The 20,723-nt window shown below is 41.9% G+C and overlaps 5 non-coding genes across 5 annotated transcripts; all 5 read left to right on the top strand.

The window, feature by feature from the left end:
* The first annotated feature begins 5,461 nt into the window (after positions 1 to 5,461).
* Positions 5,462 to 5,661, top strand: LOC141222320 (U2 spliceosomal RNA). The gene has a single exon (XR_012290122.1). It is a non-coding gene; the product is annotated as a U2 spliceosomal RNA (small nuclear RNA).
* A 1,121-nt stretch (positions 5,662 to 6,782) lies between these two features.
* On the top strand, positions 6,783 to 6,968 carry LOC141222821 (U2 spliceosomal RNA). The gene has a single exon (XR_012290573.1). It is a non-coding gene; the product is annotated as a U2 spliceosomal RNA (small nuclear RNA).
* Positions 6,969 to 8,089: 1,121 nt separating this feature from the next.
* Positions 8,090 to 8,275, top strand: LOC141222820 (U2 spliceosomal RNA). Its single transcript, XR_012290572.1, has one exon. It is a non-coding gene; the product is annotated as a U2 spliceosomal RNA (small nuclear RNA).
* Positions 8,276 to 14,668: 6,393 nt separating this feature from the next.
* On the top strand, positions 14,669 to 14,858 carry LOC141222283 (U2 spliceosomal RNA). Its single transcript, XR_012290097.1, has one exon. It is a non-coding gene; the product is annotated as a U2 spliceosomal RNA (small nuclear RNA).
* Positions 14,859 to 15,979: 1,121 nt separating this feature from the next.
* LOC141222570 (U2 spliceosomal RNA) lies at positions 15,980 to 16,170 on the top strand. The gene has a single exon (XR_012290335.1). It is a non-coding gene; the product is annotated as a U2 spliceosomal RNA (small nuclear RNA).
* Positions 16,171 to 20,723: the final 4,553 nt, after the last annotated feature.

Here is a 20,723-nt window from a genome sequence, read left to right as displayed (position 1 = left end):
GTTTAATGAGGTGGAGTTATGCAGATCTAAAACGCGTGGATTGCAGCAGCAGCAAGCCGAAAAGTGCAGGCATGTAAGGGATCTAGAGGTTGACAACATGTCTTCTTAACGGGAGTCCAGGAGCTCATCTCCACAAATGGACTTTTCAGGATCCTTGGGTGGCTCCGTAGTTTGAAACCAATTCTGGTTATCGCTTCTCGGCCTTTTGGCTGAGACCAAGTGCTTCACAGCAGGAGGTTTCAGTTGAAGGGCACTCAGGTACCCCTCTCCTTGGCCTGGCAGGATCGTCCACTTCGGTGGGCTTCACCTGCCTGCTGCTATTAGGGAGAGGGATTAGTCCTAGGGTAACGGGCAGCGATCCCCCAGCCTTCAGGTGCTTTATCACAAAGCTCTGAAGGCGCAGATTGCAGGCGGTTGCAATTTGCATTTTGTTGCGCCATACCATGGAGGTTGACCCCAACCTCGTGCCTCTATATGCGAGGCTCAAGAACACCATAAGGGTCCGCTTTACGGCTGGTGGTTCCGATATGGGGAATCTGGGATATGTAGTCCAGGACGTGCTTGAGAAACTGCTCCACGTCAGAACCAACGAAATCCTTTCTATCCAGGATTATCCTCGACGTGGAGACTATGATGTAACCTTTACTGGCGAAGGTATTTTCAAAGATGTTTTGTCCAGAGTTAAGTCGGTAGAAAATAGCCCTGGTCTAAAAGGGATTCAGATCATCGAGCACGTCCTGGATGAGGTAAAGATGGTGGTTGTGAAAATCTTCTCACCCTTCATAACGGCACCAGAGGTTATTTCCTTTTTGTCAGTTTATTTTAAAAGTGTGAAATTGATTGGGAAAGTGTTGAATGAGTTTAACATCTGGACCTCAAAATGGAAGTTTTTAGTAAAATGTGAAAGAGACCCTAAATTCCCTGGAGGTGTGAGACTTCCTCCAGCTCGATTTAAAATAGGGCAAACTAATGGGGATTTTTTTTTCTCGGGAATGCCACTTTTCTGTAGGTATTGTGGTCTCTATGGGCACTCTAAGGATAGTTGTGGTGCCACTTGTAGAAATTGTGCCAGTACTGAACATGACACAAAGGAGTGCCCAAATGAAAAAAAATGCTCTTTTTGTCGGACACCTGGTCATTTCTATTTTTCTTGCCCTCACAGGTTCAGAGAGGATGAACAAAAACAAAAGGAGAAGTCCAAGACATCCGGGAATGGACGGGCCAATCAGACCACCCCTCAGGAGGAGGAACAGCAACCTGGAGCCTCGGGAGGTGATAAGGGCGCTTCGACTAGTAACAATCCCTCCGAGTCAATGACAGGTAACTCACAGGAGCCCAGGAGCTGGCTGAAAGACCATAAGGAGGCTAAAAGGAAGGCTGAGAAAGATCATAAAGGGGCGGTCGGTAAGGCCAAAAAAGAGCGCCAAAAGGCTGACACCGAGCCCAAAATTCCCACTGGGTCTCACGAGAGCGAGGGCGGTACGTGGCATTTGGTGAGGTCTCATAATAAGAAAAAGAATGGTTCCGTGGAGGTGGCTAATAGGGAGGAGATGGATACATCCCCTCACGGGGGTGTAGACTCTGGAATCCCGAGGTCCCGGGGCTCTGCTGCCCCAGGTGGGGCCCCGAACCTGGCTGCCTCCGGGGACTCTGAGGCTCCGCCATGTGCGCAGCCTGCCCCTGTGTTACGACCCTCTGCGGGTCAGCAGGGGAGTGCGGAGCCTCTCGGAGACCCACCTGACGAGGACCTAAATGGTCAGCCTATGGAGACCCAGTGTAACCTTTCTCTCAATATCCTTCCGAGCTACACCCCAGTAGCGTCGGGTCTTAATTTAAGTGAATGTTCCTTCTCCGATGATGAAGACTCTTTGATAACGGTGGATTCAGAAGAGGGCGTTGGTGAAAGTCCAAGTGGTCTGATCCGTCCATCGGATAGGTAAAGTCCAGTTTTTGTTTCTTCCTAACCATTTGTTATGATGGCTGACATTAGTGGTGTTTCCCTCAATGTGAGAGGCATAGGATCCAAGACCAGAAGAGCTACTGTTTTACATTTTTTAACCTGTTTTACAGCTTCTGTTTTCTTTTTACAAGAATGTCATATCCCTCATAAGATTTCTTACAAAAAATATAAGGAAGAGTGGAAACATGGTCCATCGGTCTGGTCTGGATCAAATGCAACCGGATCAGCCGGGGTAGCTATACTTTTTAAGGGAAATGTGTCTATTGATTTTATCCAAGATATTTTACCGGGTCGTATTCTTTTAGTTAAGGCTTTTATTGATGGGACAAGATGGCAGTTTTTAAATTTTTATGGGTCACCTGATAAAAATGAAAGGGCTGATATGCTGGAAATTTTACCTTTATTTATTAACATTTCTGAACCTTTTATCCTGGCAGGTGATTTTAATTGTATTTTAAAAGGCGAAAGCCGACGCTCCGGTTCCGTGAGTAGAAATTATGACAAAACGTCTGGAATGTTAAGCAATATTATAAATGATTGTAAATTAACTGATGTGTATAAAGAATGTAACAAGGATAGCCCTATAGACGCTGGTTTCACCTGGAGCAATTCTACATGTAGCTCCAGGATAGATTTTGTTTTAGGTTCAGAAAAAATACTGCCAGTGAAATGTGAAGTTTTAACTAATATTCTCTCAGATCACAAGGTTTTATCTTTTAGAGTGAGGATTAATGGAAAGAAGAAATGTGGTAAGAAATCTTGGAAATTGAATGTGTCCCTTTTAAAAGATCCACAAATTTTATCGGATTTTATTGAGTTTTATGTAAAGTGTAGAAAAAGGAAAAACCCCAATATTTCTTTTAGCTCCTGGTGGGATAGAATGAAAATAAGCATTAAAGATTTCTTTATTAAGAAAAGCATACAAAAAGCTAAAGAAAAGTTTGAGATCTATAATTTTCTTAATATCAGGTTACAGACATTGTACAAATTCAAAGACAATGGTCTGGATGTAGGTAATGATATATTGAGTCTTAAAGGAGAAATTTCAAAGTGGTTGGAACAAAAAGGAAAAGAACTGATTTTTCGTTCAAAGGTAAAACACGTAGAAGAGGATGAGACTTGTTCCAGGTATTTTTTTAAGAAAAACAAACAGGCGAAAACAATAATTGATAACATAGATGGAGATAATAATATCAACGTTATATTGGATAAGGTAAATGTCTATTTTAATGATCTTTTTAATGTAAAAACTGTAGACCATGATTTAATACACACTTTCCTGGGGGAGATCAAGTCCACCCTAGATGCTGATGCCCAAAGTTTTTTATCCCAACCTCTATGTGAGGAAGAGATTTTAGAAACCATGAAGAGTTTTAAAAATGGTAAAGTGCCGGGCCCTGATGGTATCCCCATAGAGTTTTATATAAGTTTTTATGATATTTTAAAAGATGATCTGTTTAATTTGTTTTCCGAAGTTTTTAATAATAAGGTTTTACTCAACTCATGGAAGAAAGGTGAGGTATCACTACTATACAAAAAAGGTGACAAAACGGATCTTAAAAACTGGAGGCCGATAACTCTTTTAAATAGTGATTACAAAATTATGGCTAAGATCTGTGCAAATCGGTTGAAAAAGGTGATACATAAAGTAATTCATGCAAATCAGGTATGCGGGGTACCTGGGCGTAGTATCTGGGACAATTTAAACCTGGTGAAAGATTGTATTGAAGATGTAAAAACCAGAAAGACAAAGATGTCAATCCTAGCGGTGGATTTTGAGAAAGCTTTTGACCGCGTGTCTCATTTTTATCTTTTTAAAGTTTTAGAAAAAATGGGCATTCCGGGTGGGTTTTTATTGTCTCTTAAAGCTTTTTATAATGATTGTACGAGTAAGATTTTAGTTAATGGTTTTAAAACAAAAGAGGTAGTTTTAAAATCAGGGGTGAAGCAGGGTTGCCCTTTGTCCCCCCTGCTTTTTATATGTGCTATAGAACCCCTTTTATGTACAATACGCCGGGATAAGCAAATATGTGGAGTACCCTTACCCGGAGGGAATGGTCTACAAGTTAAAGTTGTAAGCTATATGGATGATGTAGCAGTGTTTGGATGTGATGTACCTTCAATACAAAAAACGATAAGCCAAATTCAGTCTTTTTGTACAGTTTCCGGTTTTAAAATTAATCTTACTAAATGTAATATTTTAAATGTCGGGGGGATGAGTTTACATGATGTACCAATTGCAGTTACAGATTCCATTACTATTTTAGGTGTTTCTTTTAATGAATCTAATAATGGTTTTAATAGCTGGGATGCGGCAGCACAGAAAATTAATCAGAAAATCTGCATGTGGAATATGAGAAAGCTGTCAATGGAAGGTAAAGTTCTGATTGTAAAAATGGTGATATTACCTATCCTGTTATATCTTAGTTTGGTGTTCCCCCCTCCTACAAATTTGTTGAAACGAATTACAAAAGTATGTTTTACCTTTTTTTGGGGCTCAAAAATGGAGAAACTCAAAAGAGAAATTGTGACAAAGCCAAAGGTTAAAGGTGGGAAAGATTTCCCTGTTTTAGATAAGTTTCTTTTAATACATTTTTTCTGTTTCTGTTTTAAAACCCTTTTTAAAGATAATTACCTTTCCTATTTTATGCGTTTTAACACTGGTTTTCTCATGAGAAGGTTTGGTTGGTTTGAAACGGTTTTATCTTTTCCTTATGCTTTTAACCTACCTGCACATTATGAGATTTTAAAGAAAATTATTCTTGATTTTAATTTGAATAAGAAACAGACAGGGGATCTGTGTAACAGCAAGACACTACTCAAACAAATTAGTACTGATGTGACGTTGTGTGATATTGAGCGTTATGATGATGACAAAACTGTACACATATGGAAAATGATTAACGCCCCTTATCTTTTTAATGTACAGAAAGACATGTCTTGGAGCTGCGCACACCACTGTCTTCCTTGCCGGGCATTCCAGTACAGAAGAGGTTTTGTGAGGTCTGCCATCTGCCCAAGAGAAGGTTGTCAAGAAGAAGAGACAGTGAAGCATCTTTTATGGACTTGTGCTTTTGCTAAAGAGTTCTGGAGAAGACTAATCCCCCTGCTGGAGAAAATGGTGGACCTCAAGGACTTTAATTTTGCATCAGTGTTATATGGTCTTCTGGAATGCCCAACAATGGACCAAAAAATAATGGCGTGGAAGATAGTGAATTGTGCCAAGATAGCGCTCTGGAATGCTAGAAATATTGCTGTTTTTAAACATGAAATGTTACCAGTAGATGATGTTTTAGCCTTTTGTAAAAGTGAAATGTACATATACTATTTATTGGACAGGAAAAAGAATGTAACATTGGCAGGCAAATGGCTTTTTAACCTATGGAATATTTGAAGTCTTGTAAAATTTGCTGTGATGGAATTTTTATTTTTCTTTGAAGTCCCGAAAGTGTAATGTGGATGTAATGGTTTTATTTCTGTAATTTGTTAAATTTTAAATTAACGGTTTTTATCCCCATGTGGGGGATAGCCAAATTAAAAAAAAAAAATCTGTTCTTATCAGTTTAATATCTGATACGTCCCCTATCTGGGGACCATATATTAAATGGATTTTTAGAACAGGGAGATGGAAAAAGAGCTTGCTCTGTCCACTCTACGCGTTGACCTGGTATTGCAGTATCTCCAGGACCGGTGCACCCCTTCTTTAATGCAGTTTCTAAAATCAGAAAGAATTGAATTCAATGTTTTTTGTTCATTTTGCTTGTTTGTCGGATTTTGGGATGGACTCTTTGGCTTTGCTTTTCTTCTCCTCATTGGATTTTTCATGTTCAAAGTTGCAGAAGCCAGATTACAAGCTCATTTTGGTTCAACTTCAGCAACTGTGCATTGCATTGCCATGTAATGTAATGAAATGCTATCTTTCTAGCTCTCCCTTTTTACTTCCTTTTGGATAAACAGACATATTAGGCAAGCATTTTGGAGCTTTCACCTAAATAACTACAGGTGGTGAGATAAGCTGCACAATATAATTGACCTTTCAGTATATTGTTGCACACACACCATCTATTTAGCAAATGCCCTTGTTATCAACAGCAGCCTTTTAAACTCACCTGAGCTAACAGGTATGTGCGCTGGTTACTCTGCTGCGCTTAAAAATTCTTATTTGGTTTGCTACAATGCCTTTTCTGAAACGTTGTCTCCCTCTGCTGGAACACTGACTTCTTTCATTTAATGCCTGCAGACTATAAAAGAGAACCCAACCCAAAAAGTTTGGTTGATTAGTCTGTGGCATTCTGTTAAACTGTTGCTTATGGCGGTCTCTGTGAGCTTCTCAGCGACATTCAGCCAGCCAGGTATCCTGCCTGCAGTAGATGGAATGTGGCAATGGAACGCTGGCTGCGCGTGTCATAATAGGCTCTGAGCCTTTATATACCTGTGCACAGCAGCAGCCACCTTCAGTCTGCTGCTGGACAGCCAGCTGCAGCAGCAGCAGCAGCAGGAGAGGTATGTAATCAGCAGCCCTCCTGCTAAGGGTAGACAGCTGCTCGTTCCACCCCACCCCCCGCCTTAATTGGTTCTCCTCCCTTCCAACGGTGTTGAGGCGGGTGGGAACAGCAGGGGGTGAAGGTGCTGTGTTTAAAGAGGTGGAGTTATGCAGATCTAAAACGCGTGGATTGCAGCAGCAGCAAGCCGAAAAGTGCAGGCATGTAAGGGATCTAGAGGTTGACAACATGTCTTCTTAACGGGAGTCCAGGAGCTCATCTCCACAAATGGACTTTTCAGGATCCTTGGGTGGCTCCGTAGTTTGAAACCAATTCTGGTTATCGCTTCTCGGCCTTTTGGCTAAGATCAAGTGTAGTATCTTATCAGTTTAATATCTGATACGTCCCCTATCTGGGGACCATATATTAAATGGATTTTTAGAACAGGGAGATGGAAAAAGAGCTTGCTCTGTCCACTCCACGCATTGACCTGGTATTGCAGTATCTCCAGGACCGGTGCACCCCTTCTTTAATGCAGTTTCTAAAATCAGAAAGAATTGAATTCAATGTTTTTTGTTCATTTTGCTTGTTTGTCGGATTTTGGGATGGACTCTTTGGCTTTGCTTTTCTTCTCCTCATTGGATTTTTCATGTTCAAAGTTGCAGAAGCCAGATTACAAGCTCATTTTGGTTCAACTTCAGCAACTGTGCATTGCATTGCCATGTAATGTAATGAAATGCTATCTTTCTAGCTCTCCCTTTTTACTTCCTTTTGGATAAACAGACATATTAGGCAAGCATTTTGGAGCTTTCACCTAAATAACTACAGGTGGTGAGATAAGCTGCACAATATAATTGACCTTTCAGTATATTGTTGCACACACACCATCTATTTAGCAAATGCCCTTGTTATCAACAGCAGCCTTTTAAACTCACCTGAGCTAACAGGTATGTGCGCTGGTTACTCTGCTGCGCTTAAAATTTCTTTTTTGGTTTGCTACAATGCCTTTTCTGAAACGTTGTCTCCCTCTGCTGGAACACTGACTTCTTTCATTTAATGCCTGCAGACTATAAAAGAGAACCCAACCCAAAAAGTTTGGTTGATTAGTCTGTGGCATTCTGTTAAACTGTTGCTTATGGCGGTCTCTGTGAGCTTCTCAGCGACATTCAGCCAGCCAGGTATCCTGCCTGCAGTAGATGGAATGTGGCAATGGAACGCTGGCTGCGCGTGTCATAATAGGCTCTGAGCCTTTATATACCTGTGCACAGCAGCAGCCACCTTCAGTCTGCTGCTGGACAGCCAGCAGCAGCAGCAGCAGCAGCAGGAGAGGTATGTAATCAGCAGCCCTCCTGCTAAGGGTAGACAGCTGCTCGTTCCACCCCACCCCCCGCCTTAATTGGTTCTCCTCCCTTCCAACGGTGTTGAGGCGGGTGGGAACAGCAGGGGGTGAAGGTGCTGTGTTTAAAGAGGTGGAGTTATGCAGATCTAAAACGCGTGGATTGCAGCAGCAGCAAGCCGAAAAGTGCAGGCATGTAAGGGATCTAGAGGTTGACAACATGTCTTCTTAACGGGAGTCCAGGAGCTCATCTCCACAAATGGACTTTTCAGGATCCTTGGGTGGCTCCGTAGTTTGAAACCAATTCTGGTTATCGCTTCTCGGCCTTTTGGCTAAGATCAAGTGTAGTATCTTATCAGTTTAATATCTGATACGTCCCCTATCTGGGGACCATATATTAAATGGATTTTTAGAACAGGGAGATGGAAAAAGAGCTTGCTCTGTCCACTCCACGCATTGACCTGGTATTGCAGTATCTCCAGGACCGGTGCACCCCTTCTTTAATGCAGTTTCTAAAATCAGAAAGAATTGAATTCAATGTTTTTTGTTCATTTTGCTTGTTTGTCGGATTTTGGGATGGACTCTTTGGCTTTGCTTTTCTTCTCCTCATTGGATTTTTCATGTTCAAAGTTGCAGAAGCCAGATTACAAGCTCATTTTGGTTCAACTTCAGCAACTGTGCATTGCATTGCCATGTAATGTAATGAAATGCTATCTTTCTAGCTCTCCCTTTTTACTTCCTTTTGGATAAACAGACATATTAGGCAAGCATTTTGGAGCTTTCACCTAAATAACTACAGGTGGTGAGATAAGCTGCACAATATAATTGACCTTTCAGTATATTGTTGCACACACACCATCTATTTAGCAAATGCCCTTGTTATCAACAGCAGCCTTTTAAACTCACCTGAACTAACAGGTATGTGCGCTGGTTACTCTGCTGCGCTTAAAATTTCTTTTTTGGTTTGCTACAATGCCTTTTCTGAAACGTTGTCTCCCTCTGCTGGAACACTGACTTCTTTCATTTAATGCCTGCAGACTATAAAAGAGAACCCAACCCAAAAAGTTTGGTTGATTAGTCTGTGGCATTCTGTTAAACTGTTGCTTATGGCGGTCTCTGTGAGCTTCTCAGCGACATTCAGCCAGCCAGGTATCCTGCCTGCAGTAGATGGAATGTGGCAATGGAACGCTGGCTGCGCGTGTCATAATAGGCTCTGAGCCTTTATATACCTGTGCACAGCAGCAGCCACCTTCAGTCTGCTGCTGGACAGCCAGCAGCAGCAGCAGCAGCAGGAGAGGTATGTAATCAGCAGCCCTCCTGCTAAGGGTAGACAGCTGCTCGTTCCACCCCACCCCCCGCCTTAATTGGTTCTCCTCCCTTCCAACGGTGTTGAGGCGGGTGGGAACAGCAGGGGGTGAAGGTGCTGTGTTTAAAGAGGTGGAGTTATGCAGATCTAAAACGCGTGGATTGCAGCAGCAGCAAGCCGAAAAGTGCAGGCATGTAAGGGATCTAGAGGTTGACAACATGTCTTCTTAACGGGAGTCCAGGAGCTCATCTCCACAAATGGACTTTTCAGGATCCTTGGGTGGCTCCGTAGTTTGAAACCAATTCTGGTTATCGCTTCTCGGCCTTTTGGCTACGATCAAGTGCTTTATTGCAGGAGATTGTGGTTGAAGGGCACTCGGGTACCCCTCTCCTTGGCCTGGCAGGATCGTCCACTTTGGTGGACTTAACCTGCTTGCTGCTATTAGGGAGAGGGCTTAGTCCCAGGGTAACGAGTTGCGATCCCCCAGCTTCCAGGTGTTTTTCGCTGCAAGAACACTGGGAGCGCAGATTGCAAGCGGCTGCAATTTGCAACCTTGTTGCCTTTTTCCATGGAGGTTGACCCTAACCTCGTGCCTCTTTATGCGAGGCTAAAAAACTCTATCCGAGTTCACTTCACGGCGGGTGGCTCGGATATGAGGAAATTAGGGTATGTAGTCCAGGACGTGCTCAGGAACCTTCTTGGCGTACAAAGGAATGAAATTCTCTCCATCCAGGATTATCCCAGAATAGGTGACTATGACATCACATTCACCGGAGAAGGTATTTTTAGAGATGTACTAGAAAAGTTAAAAAAAGTTGAAAATAGTCCTGTTTTGAAAGGGATACAAATTGTTGAGCACGTCCTGGATGAGGTAAGACTGGTTATTGTAAAAATATTTTCGCCCTTTGTTTCTGCTCCAGAAGTAATGTCATTTCTAGCAATTTATTTTAAAAGTGTTAAATGTATTGGGAAGATATTAAACGAATATAACATATGGACATCTAAGTGGAAATTCCTTGTGAAGTGTACAAGAGATCCAAATACACCAGGTGGTATACGGCTCCCCCCTGCCCGTTTCAAAATTGGGCAAACAAATGGGGATTTCTTCTTTTCTGGGATGCCAGTATATTGCAGAAATTGTGGGCGCTATGGTCATTCAAAAGAAAACTGTCATGTATCATGTAGAAATTGTGCTAGTGAAGAACATGAGACAAAAGAATGCCCTAAGGAAAAGAAATGCAGTTTTTGCCAGACTCCAGGTCACTTTTATTTTTCTTGCCCTCACAGATTTCGGGAAGATGAGCAAAAGGGGAAGTCCAAGACGTCCGACCAAGGACCAAAAGATCAGACCACCCCTCAGGAGGAGGAACAACAACCTGGAGCCTCTGGAGACAATAAGGGCGTACCAAATAGTGAAGTGTCTCCAGAGTCTATGACAGGTAAAATACCAAATCCCAAAACCTGGCTGCAGGACCTGCGGGAGTCCAAAAGGAGGGCTGAGAAGGAGCAGAAGGGCACTACTGGTAAGGTCAAAAGGGACCGGCAAAAGGCCGACACAGAAGCCCATGCCCAGTCTGGGTCTCCTAGGGCTGAGGGCGCTGAGTGGATAAAGGTGGGTCCTAAGAAAAAGAAAAAGGGTGGTTCGGAGGAGGCAGCAGGAGGTGAACAGATGGACACTTCTCCAGAAGGGGACGTGGACGCTGGACCCTCAGGGGTTTCGGTCTCCGCTGCTACAGGTGGGGACTGGGATCTTGCTGCCTCTGAAGAGTCAGAGGCTCTGCCTTGTGCGCAACCTCCTCCTTTAGGACGACCTTCTACAGGTCAAACAGGGGCGTCGGAACCCCTCGGGGACCCACCTGATGAGGAACTGCATGGCCAGCCAATGGAGACCCAGCGGGTTCTGCCAGCCAGCCCTCCGAGCTATGCCAGTGTAGCGTCGGGTTTATATAAATGTGGTAATCTTTCCTCCTCCACGGAGACTCTCGTGACGATAATATCAGATGAGGAGGGAGGCGCAAGCCCAGTGGTCTGATCAGGTTCATCGGACAGGTAAATCCGTTGCTCTTAGTTACCTAAGTAAAATTTCTACATTTTCTAATGATGGCTGAACTCAAAGGTATTTCCCTCAACGTGAGAGGCATAAAATCCAACACGAGAAGAACTGCTCTTTTTAATTTTTTTACGTGTTTTACTGCATCTGTATTTTTTCTGCAAGAATGTAATATCCCACATGAAATGTCATATCAAAAATATAAAGATGAGTGGAAGTGTGGGCCATCTGTCTGGTCTGGATCGAATGCTGCAGGATCAGCGGGTGTAGCCATACTTTTTAAAGGGAACGTTTTAATTGATTTTATTCAGGAAATTTTACCAGGTCGTATTTTATTAGTGAAAGCTTTTATTGATGGTATTAGATGGCAGTTTTTAAATTTTTATGGATCCCCAGAGAAAAATGAAAGAGCCGAAATGCTTGATCTTTTACCATTATTTATTAATAACTCTGAACCTTTTATCTTAGCAGGGGATTTTAATTGTGTTTTAAAAGGTGAAAACCGGCGCTCCAGCTCTGTAAGCAGGAACTACGATAAAACCTCAGGTATGCTACATGATATAGTCAAAGATGCTAAATTGATAGACATATATAAAGAGTGTCATAGTGACAGCACAGAGGACGCCGGTTTCACTTGGAGCAATGCTAATTGTAGCTCTAGGATTGATTTTATTTTTGGTTCAGATAAAACAATACCTGCCAAATGTGAAGTTTTAACTAATATATTTTCAGACCATAAACTTTTATCCTTTACCATAAAAGTAAATGACAACAAAAAATGTGGTAAGAAAAGCTGGAAAATGAACGTATCCCTTTTAACCGACCCGCAGATTTTATCAGATTTTATTGAGTTTTATAGGAAATGTAGAAAAGGGAAAAAAACAAATGAGACTATGAGTGTATGGTGGGATAGAATGAAAGTAAAAATAAAAGACTTTTTTATTAAAAAGAGTATATGTAGAGCCAAAGAAAAATATGAAGAATATAGAATTTTAAATACCCGCCTACAAACATTATTTAAGCTCAGAGACAATGGGATAGATGTACAAGTTGATATTTCAAACTTAAAAGAAGAAATTTCAAAATGGCTAGAACAAAAAGGAAAAGAGATAATTTTTCGTTCTAGAGTACAACATATAGAAGAAAATGAAAAGTGTTCCAGATATTTTTTTAGGAAAAATAAAAAAGAAAAAGTGATAATTGACCATATAGATGGTGAGAATAATATAAAAAATATGCTGGGTAAAGTTGAGGTTTTTTTTTCTAATCTTTTTAATGGAAAAAATATAGATAATAAATTAATGGATGATTCACTGCAAGGACTAACAGCTGTTTTAGATCCCGCATCCCAAGAGTTTTTATCCCAAGTTTTAACGGAACAAGAAGTGTTAAAAACTATTAAAAGTTTTAAAACTGGAAAGGTCCCTGGTCCTGATGGCATCCCAATAGAATTTTATGTATGTTTTTATGATATTTTAAAAGATGATTTGTTTTATTTGTTTACTGAGGTTTTTAATAATAAGGTTTTATTAAATTCCTGGAAGAAAGGTGAAGTCTCCCTCCTATACAAAAAAGGTGATAAATCAAAATTAGAAAACTGGAGACCAATAACACTTTGAAATTGTGACTATAAAATAATGGCTAAAATTTGTGCAAATCGTCTAAAAGAAGTCATCAGCAAAGTTATTCATTCTAATCAAGTGTGTGGGGTGCCGGGGCGCAGTATATGGGACAATCTGAATTTAGTGAAAGACTGTATTGAGGATGTGAAAGACAGAAAGGGGAAAATGGCGATTTTATCTATTGATTTTGAAAAAGCATTTGACCGTGTCTCACACTTTTATCTTTTTAAAGTTTTAGAGAAAATGGGCATACCAGAAGGGTTTTTACTATCGCTTAAAGCATTTTACAAGGATTGTACAAGTAAGATTTTAGTGAATGGTTTTAAGACACAAGAGGTATTTTTACGGTCAGGGGTGAAACAGGGATGCCCTCTGTCCCCCCTACTGTTTATCTGTGCACTGGAACCAATGTTATGTGCAATACGCCAAAATAAACAGATATGCGGTGTCCCTCTGCCTGGAAGCGGTGGTTTGGAGGCCAAGGTTGTAGGCTACATGGATGACGTGGCGGTCTTGTGTACAGATGCACCATCACTTACGGCCACTCTCCATCAAGTGCAATCCTTTTGCCTAGCTTCTGGTTTTAAAATCAATTTTAATAAGTGTAACATTTTAAGTGTTGGGGGGATGATTTTACGTGATGTACCAATTAATGTCTCCGAATCCATTTCCATTTTAGGTATATCATTCACTGAAAATAATGATGGTTATAATAGTTGGGAAACAGTTACACAGAAAGTAAATACGAAAATATGTATGTGGAACATGAGGAGACTTACAATGGAGGGTAAAGTATTGGTTTTAAAGATGGTGATTTTACCTCTTTTATTGTATCTTAGCATGGTTTTCCCCCCGCCTGTTAATGTTTTAAAAAAGATAACCAAAACCTGTTTTACCTTCTTTTGGAACTCAAAAATGGAAAAGCTGAAAAGAGAAATCGTGATGAAATCAAAAGTAAAAGGTGGTAAAGATTTTCCAGATTTTAATAGGTTTCTTTTAATCCATATGTTCGTTTACTGTTTTAATGCCCTTTTTAAGAATCACTATTGGTCCTTTTTTATGCGTTTTAATACAGGATTTTTTATGAGAAAGTTTGGATGGTATGAAGTTAATATATCTGTGCCCCATGCTTTTAATTTGTCGACGTATTATGAGATTTTAAGGAAAATAGTGTCCGATTTTAATTTAGGGACTAAGAAAATAGAGGAATTAAGAAATAGTAAGAAACTAATTAAAGAAATACGTAAAAGTGAGGAAATATGTAATGTTGACAGATATGATGATGACAAATCTATGTCTATCTGGAAAATGATTAACGTTTTTTATCTTTTTAATGAACAGAGAGATCTGGCTTGGAGTTGCATGCACCGCTGTCTTCCTTGCCGGGCATTCCAATACAGAAGAGGATTTGTGAGGTCTGCCATCTGCCCAAGAGCCGGATGCCAAGACGAGGAAACGGTGGAACATCTATTATGGACATGTAATTTTGCAAAGGATTTCTGGAGAAGACTGCTCCCCCTACTGGAAAGGGTGGCAGACCTCAAGGACTTTACATATAAAACTGTGCTATACGGACTTATGGAATGCCCCACAATGGACCAGTACACAATGGCTTGGAAGACAGTGAACTGCGCCAAGTCATCTCTCTGGAAAGCGCGCAACATTGCTATTTTTAAACAAGATGTTTTATCAGTGAATGATGTTTTAAGTTTATGTTTATGTGAAATGTATACTTATTATTTAATTGACAAAAAGAAGAATATACATATTTCCAAAAAATGGCTTGTTGACCAATGGAACCTAATTATTTAAAATCTTTGTATTTTTTTGTTTTGTAAATTTCATTTGTCTTTTAACGTTTGGTATTTGTGTAATTATGCTTGTAATTTGTTAAAATTTTAATAAACGGTTTTATCCCTCTGCAGGGGATAGCCAAATTAAAAAAAAAAATCTGTTCTTATCAGTTTAATATCTGATACGTCCCCTATCTGGGGACCATATATTAAATGGATTTTTAGAACAGGGAGATGGAAAAAGAGCTTGCTCTGTCCACTCCACGTATTGACCTGGTATTGCAGTATCTCCAGGACCGGTGCACCCCTTCTTTAATGCAGTTTCTAAAATCAGAAAGAATTGAATTCAATGTTTTTTGTTCATTTTGCTTGTTTGTCGGATTTTGGGATGGACTCTTTGGCTTTGCTTTTCTTCTCCTCATTGGATTTTTCATGTTCAAAGTTGCAGAAGCCAGATTACAAGCTCATTTTGGTTCAACTTCAGCAACTGTGCATTGCATTGCCATGTAATGTAATGAAATGCTATCTTTCTAGCTCTCCCTTTTTACTTCCTTTTGGATAAACAGACATATTAGGCAAGCATTTTGGAGCTTTCACCTAAATAACTACAGGTGGTGAGATAAGCTGCACAATATAATTGACCTTTCAGTATATTGTTGCACACACACCATCTATTTAGCAAATGCCCTTGTTATCAACAGCAGCCTTTTAAACTCACCTGAGCTAACAGGTATGTGCGCTGGTTACTCTGCTGCGCTTAAAATTTCTTTTTTGGTTTGCTACAATGCCTTTTCTGAAACGTTGTCTCCCTCTGCTGGAACACTGACTTCTTTCATTTAATGCCTGCAGACTATAAAAGAGAACCCAACCCAAAAAGTTTGGTTGATTAGTCTGTGGCATTCTGTTAAACTGTTGCTTATGGCGGTCTCTGTGAGCTTCTCAGCGACATTCAGCCAGCCAGGTATCCTGCCTGCAGTAGATGGAATGTGGCAATGGAACGCTGGCTGCGCGTGTCATAATAGGCTCTGAGCCTTTATATACCTGTGCACAGCAGCAGCCACCTTCAGTCTGCTGCTGGACAGCCAGCAGCAGCAGCAGCAGCAGCAGGAGAGGTATGTAATCAGCAGCCCTCCTGCTAAGGGTAGACAGCTGCTCGTTCCACCCCACCCCCCGCCTTAATTGGTTCTCCTCCCTTCCAATGGTGTTGAGGCGGGTGGGAACAGCAGGGGGTGAAGGTGCTGTGTTTAAAGAGGTGGAGTTATGCAGATCTAAAACGCGTGGATTGCAGCAGCAGCAAGCCGAAAAGTGCAGGCATGTAAGGGATCTAGAGGTTGACAACATGTCTTCTTAACGGGAGTCCAGGAGCTCATCTCCACAAATGGACTTTTCAGGATCCTTGGGTGGCTCCGTAGTTTGAAACCAATTCTGGTTATCGCTTCTCGGCCTTTTGGCTAAGATCAAGTGTAGTATCTGTTCTTATCAGTTTAATATCTGATACGTCCCCTATCTGGGGACCATATATTAAATGGATTTTTAGAACAGGGAGATGGAAAAAGAGCTTGCTCTGTCCACTCCACGCATTGACCTGGTATTGCAGTATCTCCAGGACCGGTGCACCCCTTCTTTAATGCAGTTTCTAAAATCAGAAAGAATTGAATTCAATGTTTTTTGTTCATTTTGCTTGTTTGTCGGATTTTGGGATGGACTCTTTGGCTTTGCTTTTCTTCTCCTCATTGGATTTTTCATGTTCAAAGTTGCAGAAGCCAGATTACAAGCTCATTTTGGTTCAACTTCAGCAACTGTGCATTGCATTGCCATGTAATGTAATGAAATGCTATCTTTCTAGCTCTCCCTTTTTACTTCCTTTTGGATAAACAGACATATTAGGCAAGCATTTTGGAGCTTTCACCTAAATAACTACAGGTGGTGAGATAAGCTGCACAATATAATTGACCTTTCAGTATATTGTTGCACACACACCATCTATTTAGCAAATGCCCTTGTTATCAACAGCAGCCTTTTAAACTCACCTGAGCTAACAGGTATGTGCGCTGGTTACTCTGCTGCGCTTAAAATTTATTTTTTGGTTTGCTACAATGCCTTTTCTGAAACGTTATCTCCCTCTGCTGGAACACTGACTTCTTTCATTTAATGCCTGCAGACTATAAAAGAGAACCCAACCCAAAAAGTTTGGTTGATTAGTCTGTGGCATTCTGTTAAACTGTTGCTTATGGCGGTCTCTGTGAGCTTCTCAGCGACATTCAGCCAGCCAGGTATCCTGCCTGCAGTAGATGGAATGTGGCAATGGAACGCTGGCTGCGCGTGTCATAATAGGCTCTGAGCCTTTATATACCTGTGCACAGCAGCAGCCACCTTCAGTCTGCTGCTGGACAGCCAGCAGCAGCAGCAGCAGCAGCAGGAGAGGTATGTAATCAGCAGCCCTCCTGCTAAGGGTAGACAGCTGCTCGTTCCACCCCACCCCCCGCCTTAATTGGTTCTCCTCCCTTCCAACGGTGTTGAGGCGGGTGGGAACAGCAGGGGGTGAAGGTGCTGTGTTTAAAGAGGTGGAGTTATGCAGATCTAAAACGCGTGGATTGCAGCAGCAGCAAGCCGAAAAGTGCAGGCATGTAAGGGATCTAGAGGTTGACAACATGTCTTCTTAACGGGAGTCCAGGAGCTCATCTCCACAAATGGACTCTTCAGGATCCTTGGGTGGCTCCGTAGTTCGAAACCAATTCTGGTTATCGCTTCTCGGCCCTTTGGCTAAGATACCACATCTTGCCAGAAGGATTCTAAGCCAATCGTGCCCTTGGCCTTGAGGCATCGGCGGTGTAAAAGCCGTCTTAAGCCTCATGCTGCTTTAGGGGGCAGATACGCAAAGAAACCAAGAAGTCGATCGACCCTATCTACCTTTTGAAGATGGCATCAGCAGTAGCGGCCGCAGTGCGCTATGCCAGAGCTGGTGACCTTCGCATCAAGAACTCTTTCAAAATCGAAGTGGACGATGCATCCAAGGAGAAGATGACCTTGAAGTTTTTCGTGAGGAGAGTGCTGCTGGAGATCCTAGGAGTAAAGAGGGAAGACATCCTGGCCCTTCAAGATCGCCCCGGTTCCTTCACTTTGACTCTGGAGTCGGAGTATGCGTGCCAGAACCTCTTCCGCCAGATTCACCTGCACCTTTCAGATGAGGATCTTAAAGGACTCACTTTTGTCATCCTTTACTCCGGTGGAGAGAAGCCGCTCGTGGTTCAGATGAGCAACCCTCATGTTCCCTTAGTTAATATTATTTGCTTTCTTCAAAACTATTTCCCAGAACTGCGGTATTCCCACAAGGTCATGAATGAGGAAAACCTCTGGACGGGAAAGCATAAATTTTTTGTTAAATTTTGTGAAGATCCAAATGGCATTGGTGGTCAGCGTCATCCTCCGTCAAGTTTCCTGATCGGTAGGGAGCGGGGGCGCCTCTTCTACCCGGACATGCCCCTCTTCTGCCGGAAATGCATGTGTTTCGGTCACACTTATGAGAACTGCAAGGAGGAGGTGGCAATCTGTAAGAAGTGCTACAAGCATGGACATGCCACAATGGACTGTACCAATGAGATGGTGTGCAACATCTGCCGGGTCCCAGGTCACTCCTTCCGGGAGTGTCCTTTGAAGAAAAAGGCGGAAACCTATGCTGAAACGCTGGCAAAGCAACCTGCCCGTGTGCCTCCATCTGCTCCCGGGGGGCAGAGGCAACCCTCTGCTGTTCCTGCTCCTGCGGGTGCGTCTACAGCGCGGGGGCAGTCTTCTAGCTCTCCAGTACCTGCTCCACAGACCAAGCCTGCTAGTACATCAGGTGGTACGTCTGCACCTGCTGCACAGAGGAAGCCAACCAACCCTCCTGCTCCTGCTGCTAAGGGGGGTCCCACCGGTGCTCCTGTATCTACTGTGCGAACACAACCCCCTGTAGTCGGGTCCACAAGCACTTCAGTGCCTGCTGCACAGGGAAAACCTGCCAGTTCTCCTATTCCTGCTGCGCATAAGCCCACGTCTATGCAGAAACCTCCAGCTGAGAAACCTGTCCGTCCTGAGAAGAGGGAAGCTTCATCTAAGGACTGGGCTGCTGATTCTGATCCGGGTGATATGGTGGTGGAGGGGAGTCCCTCTGCTGAAATCGGGACATTTAGCTCGGAGGAAGAAGCAATGGAGCTGGAAACTCGTAGGAAAAGGAAAACAGATGATAGGTCTGATGAGAATGTGGCCAGGGAGACTTCCAAGAAGTGTCCATTAAAACCAAGTCTTCTGCAATACAAGCCAATGGCTCCCGCTGCCCCTCCTGAGGAGCCAAGGCCTTCAGACCCTATAAACATTTCTTTTTCGGACTCAGAAGTGCAGAGCCCGTTAACATCGGTGGGCTTTATGTCTGATTCTGACAGTAGTGTGACCTGAACTAACCTATCATGACCTCATCAATTAAAGTAGCCTCGCTCAATGTGAGGAGTATAAGGGGCTCTACAAGAAGGGCTGCTTTGTTTTCCTACCTGTCAACAGTGGACTGTGATGTCTTTTGTTTGCAAGAATGTAACATTGACTTTGATATGAATTATGCAGATTTAAGAAAAGATTGGCCTCATGGGCCCTCTATCTGGTCCGGAGATAATGAAAATCGTTCCTCTGGCATTGGAGTGCTGTTTAGGTCGCATGACTTTAAAATCAACTCTTTTGTGGACATTTCTTCTGGACGTGCTCTTTTCTTAAATATTAGTTTTAAAGGTGTGGACTTTAGACTTTTGAACATTTATGCTTCTCCGGTGAAGGAAGAGAGACATCAGTTGTTTGAAGATGTGCAATATTACCTACCTGGTTCATCGCCTCTGATGTTCTGTGGGGATTTCAATTGTGTCTTGCCTGGTGAAGGGAGAAGCGGGAGTTCCACCGTTCCTAAAAAAGACAAAACAGAGAAACAACTAAAGGATTTGTTAACTGATTTTTTTCTTAGAGACTCCTGGAAAGAGATCCGTAGTAATGATCCCGGTTATACTTGGGAGAACTCTTCTTCTAAATCTCGTATTGATTTTATTTTCATGTCCCAATATGTGAATGTCAAATCTGTTGTCTTAATCCCAAACATTTTTTCAGATCATAAGATGTTGCTATCAGAGTTAGAATTACCTGGGCTTGTCAAGGCAAGAGGAGTTTGGAGGCTAAATACAACATTGTTACAAGATCCTAAGGTAAGAACAGATTTTAAAGCGTTTTTTAATTATTTAAGAACAAAACAACAAAAATTTTTAACTCTGCTAGAATGGTGGGAATACAGCAAGATGAAGATAAAAAGTTTTTTTATCAAGGTCAGCATAGCCAATGCAAGAGAAAAGTCCGCTTGGCATAAAAGGCTTATTACTAAATTGCAGACCTGTTATCAACTAAGAGATGTGGGACTTGAAATGGACGATTTAATTGAAGCAACAAAAAAAGAAATTAAAAAGAGTATAGAGTCGAAGGGTAAGGAAATAATTTATAACTCAAAAATTGAAGTGATGGAGAAAAATGAAAAGTGCTCAAGATTTTTTTTTAAAAAAGTAGTTGCTGCTAAGGAAATGATAACAGAATTAGAGGGTGAAACTACAACTGAAGGTATGCTCAACCAAGCTCACCAGTTTTATCAGCAGCTTTTTAATGAGAAAACTATAGACCAGTCTTTTACTGAAGATGCCCTTAATTCATTAAAAAATAGTCTGAGCCGCGAAGACCAAGAATTGTTATGCACTGAAGTCACCTTGTCGGAAGTAGATGCTGCTATCAAAAGTTTTTCCTATGGGAAAACCCCTGGTTCTGACGGTTTGCCTGTTGAATTTTATCGTGAATTTTGGAATTTTTTAAAACCCGACTTGTTTTTAGTAATCAAAGAAGCTTTTAAGTGTGATATCCTGCCTATATCTTGGAGAAGTGGTCTGGTCTCCCTGATTTTTAAAAAAGGAGCCAAATCCCATCTGGCAAACTGGAGACCAATCACACTGTTGAATGTTGATTACAAGTTGATGTCCAAAATTTTAGTGAACCGTTTTAAAAAAGTTTTATCCAAAGTTATTTATGAAGACCAGGTATGTGGGGTGCCAGGAAGAGGAGTTGCGGAGCATCTCAATACCATCCGCGATGTCATATGGTACCAGCAATCCAGGAAGCAAGACTT

Source organism: Phyllobates terribilis, unplaced genomic scaffold (assembly GCF_046119375.1).
Source record: "Phyllobates terribilis strain yellow unplaced genomic scaffold, ASM4611937v1 Scaffold_361__1_contigs__length_1927384, whole genome shotgun sequence".
Lineage (NCBI taxonomy): Eukaryota > Metazoa > Chordata > Amphibia > Anura > Dendrobatidae > Phyllobates > Phyllobates terribilis.
The sequence above is the reverse complement of the archived record's forward strand: the minus strand, read 5'-3'. Positions and strand labels throughout refer to the sequence as shown.